We start from the raw sequence: 7,870 nt of genomic DNA on the forward strand, positions 1-7,870 counted from the left end.
TGCATCACCATGATCTTGCGTGTGCGTAGGAATTTTTTTGAAATTACTACGTTCCCCAAGAGCAATCTCTACGGCGATCGAGCCGAACACCAGCCCTAGTCTCTGTGAAGCCCGTGACTCCAAGGAGCCGGACTCCTCTCCTGACTCCGAGCCCTCCGAGCCCCTACCAATCGAACCCGATTGGGCGCCGATCATGGAGTTCAACACCACGGACATCTTTCAGCACTCGCCCTTCGGTGATATTCTGAATTCACTAAAGTCTCTCTCTTTATCAGGAGAGCCCTGGCCGGACTATGGTCAGCAAGGTTGGGATATGGATAATGAAGAAATTCAAAGCCCACCCACCACCCACTTCGTAGCCACTGTCGATGATTTAACCGACATGCTCGACTTCGACTCCGAAGACATCGACGGTATGGACGCCGATGCAGGAGACGATCAAGAACCAGCGCCTATAGGGCACTGGAAAGCCACCTCGTCGTATGATATATACATGGTGGACACCCCAAAAGAAGGCAATGGAGATGGAACAGCGGAGGATGACCCCTCCAAGCCTAAGCGCCAGCGTCAGTGGCACCCCTCTAAATCCCGCCAAAGCAAAAACGGTGATTCTGGCACGGGAGATAATAACACCCCGGACAGTGCCGAAGACAACCGCCTCCAGCAAGATTCAGCACAGGAGGATAGAGAAGCCAGCCCTCATGAGAGAGCGGCAGACAGAGAGATCGAGGACGATAATTATATGCCTCCCTCCGAAGATGAGGCAAGCCTCGACGACGATGAATTTGTCGTGCCGATGGATCTCGTCAAACAAGAGCGTTTCAAATGCAGGCTTATGGCCACGGCGAGCAGCCTCAAGAAAAAACAAAAACAACTTAGAGCTGATCAAGATTTGCTAGCCGACAGATGGACTAAAGTCCTTGCGGCCGAAGAGTATGAACTCGAACGCCCCTCCAAGAGCTACCCAAAGTGTAGGTTGCTACCCCAATTAGAGGAGGAAGCACCTAAATCTACATCACCAGTGCATGATGCGGCCGACCGGCCACCCCGTGGCCGCGACAGAGAGGCATCTCGGCCCTCCACTCAAGCCGCACCCCGGCGCCGCTCAAAAAATACCAAGGCACGGGAAAACACGCCAGACCAGTGAGATATATTGGAGGACAAGGCAAGGCAAACAAGATAGATCTACGGATCGCGTGGGTGCCCCACGGCATGAGACGGTAATCGTCACTCTGGATACAGTAAATCCTTCCAGGCCGAACACAGTAGACACAGCTCGTTTGAGCTGCGTCGTGATATAGTCCAATACAGAGGCGCCGCACACCCACTATGCTTCACAGATGAAGTAATGGATCATCAAATCCCCGAGGGTTTCAAACCAGTGAAAATTGAATCATACGATGGCACAAAAGATCCTGCGGTATGGATCGAGGACTATCTCCTTCATATCCACATGGCCCACGGCGATGACCTACACGCCATCAAATACCTCCCACTCAAGCTTAAAGGACCAGCTCGGCATTGGCTTAACAGCTTGCCACCAGAATCAATTGGTTATTGGGAGGACCTGGAAGCCGCATTCCTCGACAATTTCTAGGGCACTTATGTGCGACCACTAGACATCGATGACCTAAGCCACATAATTCAGCAGCCAGAGGAATCGGCCAGACAATTCTGGACATGGTTCCTAACCAAGAAAAATCAAATCGTCGACTGTCCGGATGCAGAGGCCCTAGCAGCCTTCAAGCATAACATCCGTGATGAGTGGCTTGCACGGCACCTAGGACAGGAAAAGCCGAAATCTATGGCAGCCCTCACAACACTTATGACCCGCTTCTGCGCGGGAGAAGACAGCTGGCTAGCTTACAGCAATAACATGACCAAGAGCCCTGGTAATTCGAATACCAAGGACAACAGTGGCAGGTCGCGTCGCAACAAGCAAACGCGTCGCATTAACGGCGACAATGCTGAGGATACGGCAGTTAATGCCGGATTCAGAGGCTCTAAACCCGGTCAGCGGAAAAAGCCATTCAAAAGAAATACTCCGAGCCCGTCCAGTTTGGACCGAATATTCGACCGCTCATGCCAGATACATGGCACCCCCGAAAAACCAGCCAATCACACCAACAGAGATTGTTGGGTGTTCAAGCAGGCAGGCAAGTTAAATGCCGAAAGCAGAGACAAGGGGTTGCATAGCGATGACGAGGAGGAGCCCTGGCCGCCGAACAACAGTGGACAGAAAGGTTTTCCCCCACAAGTGCGGACGGTGAACATGATATACGCAACCCATGTCCCCAAGAGGGAGTGGAAGCGTGCGCTAAGGGACGTATACACGATGGAGCCAGTCGCCCCAAAGTTCAACCCATGGTCTTCCTGCCCGATCACTTTTGATCGAAGGGACCACCCCACTAGCATCCGTCATGGCGGATTCGCCGCACTGGTTCTAGACCCAATTATTGACGGATTTCACCTCACTAGAGTCCTTATGGACGGCGGCAGTAGCCTGAACCTGCTTTACCAGGATACAGTGCGGAAAATGGGCATCGATCCCTCGAGGATTAAACCCACTAAAACAACCTCTAAAGGTGTCATACCAGGTGTAGAGGCCAACTGTACAGGCTCAGTTACACTTGAAGTGGTCTTCGGATCTCCGGATAATTTCTGAAGCGAGGAGTTAATCTTCGACATAGTCCCGTTCCGCAGTGGCTATCACGCACTGCTCGGGCGAACCGCATTTGCTAAGTTCAATGCGGTGCCGCACTACGCATACCTCAAGCTCAAGATGCCAGGCCATCGAGGAGTCATCACGGTCAATGGAAACACTGAACGCTCTCTCCGAACGGAGGAGCATACGGCGGCTATCGCAGCGGAAGTACAAAGCAACCTCTCAAGGCAATTCTCCAGTCCGGTCATTAAACGTCTGGACACCGTCAAGCGCGCCTAGAGTAACCTACAACAAGACCGCCTGGCACGTTCCGAGCAAGCATAGCAATGCGGCCCCAACCCCAGCCCTCGCGAACTTGCGAAACCAGTGTTGCGCATACATAACTACACTCTGGAAATACCATGGGCACAGGGGGAGGGGCACCATCACGGCACGCCCGAAATCGCGGCTTAAACCGCAGTAGGGGCTTCCGATTTCTTAATTTTCTCTTATTTTCAGGACTCCATTCTTCGGAAGGCTTGTCCGGCAGTACAATTGCCGCACAAACGATACAACCAGGGAAGCAGAAAGCTATGCCGCACTATGGAACTCTAAGGTGGTCTCTATAACAAGCAGTATACCTGTTTCAAATACCATTCCGCAGCTCGCCCCTGGAAAGGACATGTTAAATAGTCCCATCTTTTGCTTATTGCACTATTTGTATCATTCTGCTTTGATCGCAGCTTTTTTAAATAAACAATGCATAGCTTCCGTCTATTATTGCATTACCTTTTTTTACGAATATATGTTCATTAATGACATGTTGCACCCGTACACTTTGGTATGGCCAATACGCCAGGGGCTTAAGTACCCCACAATACGGTGTGAGAAGTCCGAACACTTTCACAAGTGCGGCACCCCGAACTTATAGCATTATATGCATCGGCTCCGAATCATGTCTTGGGTCAATAGTTGGGTTTGCCCGGCTCCTATGTTTTGGTACCTTACATTCCGTTATATCGGCTAAGGTAGCACTAGGAGAACTACTGCGATTGTGCCCCAGTTGAGCTGGGCTAAGCACCTCAGTAGAGAAAGCTAAAACTGACCGTCATGATGAGGCGAGAGCTGGTCGCTGTTCGAGAGGTTTTCGAGTCCCTAAAGACTTATGCCGCTTAGAGCGAGGAGTCGGCTTTGTCCGGCCTAGGCGTGGATAGCGCCCCGAACTCGGTCTTCCGAACACTAGGGGCTTCGCCGAAATTTAAAATTATAGAATTCTATGGCTAAGTGAGAGTGTTCAAGCATTATAGTCCGATTGCCTTGTTCGTTGTGTTGAGCGCCTCCCTCGAAGGACCCAAGAATGGGAAAAAGAGCGCTCATGTTTATCCCGAACACCCCAGCATTCGCGGCATGGGGGCAGAAGCCGACGACTCGCCATCTCTCAAATTTGATAAATGGCCGCACAGAAGGTAATATTTTAAATTCAAAAGTGTTGCTTAGTGCATATGAACAAGTTTTCAGCATACAGGATCACAAATGCGAGTTTACTCAAAAATTACATCTTTGGAGCATTCATCCGCTATAAGGCGGGCACCCTTCAGGACGCCCTCATAATACGCTTCCGGGACGCAATGCTCCTTGCCCGGCGGCGGCCCGTCCTTCACCAGCTTCTCCGCATCCATCTTGCCCCAGTGTACTTTAGCACGGGCAAGCGCCCTACGAGCACCTTCGATGCAGACGAAACGCTTGATTACTTCAAGCTGTGGACAGGCATCCACCAGCCGCCTCACCAGCCCAAAGTAGCTCCCAGGCAGAGCCTCTCTAGGACAAAGCCGAACTACGAGGCCCTTTATGGCCTGTTCAGCCACCTTGTGGAGCTCGACCATTTGCTTCAGCTGGTCGTTCAAAGGCACCAGGTGTCCGGCCTCAGCATACTGAGACCAGAACACCTTCTCCGTCGAGCTCCCCTCCTCGGATCGGTAGTAGGTGGCGGCATCAGAGGCACTACGGGGCAAATCTGTGAATGCTCCTGGAGAGCTCCGGACTCGGGTAAGTAACAGGTAATTCACTTTCACGTGCTTGCTTTGCATAATGAATGCCTTACCCGCCGCTATCTTCTTCATCGCTTCAATTTCTTGGAGGGCTTTCCGGGCTTGGGCCTTGGCAGACTTCGCGCTTTCGAGGGCTGCTGCAAGCTCGGACGCTTGCGTCTTTGAGTCAAGCTCCAAACTCTCGTGTTTTTTCACGAGAGCCTGGAGCTCTTTCTACACCGCCTCCACCCGCGCCTCCTGCTTCCCTCTCTCCGTGCGCTCCACGACCGCTCTGTTTTCGGCCTCGGACAACGCTTTCTTAAGGGTTGCTGCCTCGGTCGTGGCCCCTATAATAGCACGTCGATCCTGTCATTTTTTGCAACCACATCTTCTCTATATACTTGTGCAAGGTATTACTTACCTTCCTTCTCCTCGAGTTGCCTCTTGGCATGGCCGAGCTCGTTCTCGGACCGCGCGAGGTTTTGCTTCAGCGTATCCACCTCCGCAGTCAGTGCGGCGGAGGCCAGCAGCGAAGCCTGTATACGCATATTGACTTGATTATGTTAGGCTCCTGCGGATGTTATTAGATCCTCTATTCGGCTTTTCTTTCCGAACGCCGAACAGAGCATCAGGGGCTACTGTCTATGCGGTAATATTTTTATTCTTTACTTACCTCAAAGCCTGTTAGAAGGCTGGCACAGGCTTCAGTTAGTCCGCTCTTAGCGGACTGAACCTTCTGGATCACCGCACTCATAATAGTGCGGTGCTCCTCGTCGATGGAGGCACCTTTAAGCACCTCCAACAAATTGTCCGGTGCCTCCGGTTGGACGGAGGTCACCGGCTCGGTAGGCTTGCTCCTCTTGGAAGGAGGCTGCCTACCGGAGTCCGGAACCGTTGAAGGTTCCCGCGCGGTGTCCGGCTCAAGGCCGGACTCGGGGCCCTTGGGGATTTTATCCCCTTTGCGCCTGGAGTCCGGGAGGTCGCCTTGCGGCGCCTCCAGGACCACCTCCTCCTGGCTTGGAACCTGTTGGGACATCACCTCAGCGTCGTCCGTAGGGTGGGGGGAGGTAGCGGGAGGAAGTGAATTCACATCCAACGAATCCAGGGAGCCGCTCGATGACTCGTCGAGCCCGGCCTTGGGCGGACTGCATAGTCATATTCGGCGTAAGGAGGGGCTGTGCAAGAAAGGAACATTATGAATTGCTCTGGTGTCTGAATACTTATGATCTCGCCAGGGGCTTGGCCCTGTGCGGCCACTCCTCTTCGCCGTCGTCGGCGTTGGTGGAGTAGTCCGGAGGAGGGGTCTTCCCCTTCTTGGACCCTTCGGCCTCCCTAGTTGGGGCGGCCTTCCTTTTCTTCCCTCCCCCCACTGGATGGGGAGAGGTCTCTTATTCCTCCTCCTCGTCTTCACGGGAGGAGTGCGCCTTGGAGTCGTCGGATGATGAATCCGACACCTCCTGGCGCCAGGCACTCTTTTGAGTCCCCGTGGCCTTCTTCTCCGGCACCACGTAGGGTGCCGAAACCAGCAGCTTCGCCAAGTGAGCGTCCGCTGGTCCTTCGGGCAAAGGAGCCGGACAGTTGATCTGTCCGGACGTCTCCTGCCAATCCTGTCAAAGGTAAGGGAGCTTAGATCCCGCATGGAGTCAAACTATGAAAAACTAATACCCTGTAAAAGGTAAAAATAGCTTACCGCATGAGCGTGACGCTGCGTGCTGAATCCGCGATCCTCGGTAGCGGATGCGGGGGCCTCAACGCCCTTGAAAAGCACCTTCCAAGCATCTTCGTACGTCGTGTCGAAGAGCCTGCTCAGAGTTCGGTGCTGCGCCGGGTCGAACTCCCACAGGTTGAAAGCCCGTTGTTGACACGGGAGGATCCGGCGGATGAGCATAACCTGGACTACGTTGACAAGTTTGAGCTTCTTGTCCACCAGGGTTTGGACGCATGTTTGGAGTCCGGTCAACTCTCCTTTTTTACCCCTCGACAGGCCCGTCTCTTTCCAGGAGGTGAGCCGTGTAGGGGGTCCGGATCGGAACTCGGGGGCTGCGACCCATTCAGGGTCGCGCGGCTCGGTGATGTAAAACCACCCCGATTGCCACCCCTTTAGGGACTCCACGAAGGAGCCCTCGAGCCATAGGACGTTGGGCATCTTGCCCACCATGGCGCCTCCGCACTCCGCCTGGGTGCCGCGCACCACCTTCGGCTTGACATTGAAAGTCTTGAGCCATAGGCCGAAATGGGGGCGGATGCAGAAGAAAGCCTCGCACACGACGATAAACGCCGAGATGTTGAGGACAAAGTTCGGGGCCAGATCGTGGAAATCCAGGCCATAGTAGAACATGAGCCCCCGGACAAATGGGTGGAGAGGGAAGCCCAGTCCACGGAGGAAATGGGGGAGGAACACCATCCTCTCATGGGGCCTAGGGGTGGGAATGAGCTGCCCCTCTTCGGGAAGCCGGTGCGCAATGCCGTTAGACAAGTATCCGGCCTTCCTCCGTTTTTTTGATGTGTCCCTCCGTGACGGAGGAGACCATCCACTTGCCTCCCGCTCCGGACATGGCTGGAGAAGGTTGAGGTGGGGTGTGCGGACTTGGGCGCTGGAGCTCGAGTGCGCGGAAATGGATAGGCAAAGGAGGAAGAAGGCGTGGATGAAAAGGTGGATCCTTATCCCCTTATATGGGCGGACGCGACTATGTGTCCCCACCAGCCTGGTAAAACTCGCTTATCTCCCAAGCACCGTAATCGATGGCGCGGTTGGGTTACCCACGCCCGTATTGATGAGAATCCCAAAATGAGGGGACACGATCTCTGCTTTGACAAGACGTGCCAAGGAAACCGCCTCGCTAAACGCGCTGAGGTGGGACAGTAAAACGATTCGAATAAAGACTTGGCCGTGGTGTGATGTCACGCTACGGAATACATCAGCAGATTAGATTTGTGTAAATATTGTTCTCTCTATGGCAATATGTGGAAACTTATTTTGCAGAGCCGGACACTACCTTTGTGTTCAAAATCTTCTATGAAGTACTTGGAGGAGGAACCCGCCTTGCAATGCCGAAGACAATCTGCGCGCCGGACTCGTCGTCATTGAATCCTGGTTCAGGGGCTACTAAGGGAGTCCTGGATTAGGGGGTGTCCGGATAGCCGGACTATACCTTCGGCCGGACTCCTAGATTATGAAGATACAAGATTGCAGACTTCG

This window comes from Triticum aestivum, chromosome 4A (genome assembly GCF_018294505.1).
Source record: "Triticum aestivum cultivar Chinese Spring chromosome 4A, IWGSC CS RefSeq v2.1, whole genome shotgun sequence".
NCBI lineage: Eukaryota > Viridiplantae > Streptophyta > Magnoliopsida > Poales > Poaceae > Triticum > Triticum aestivum.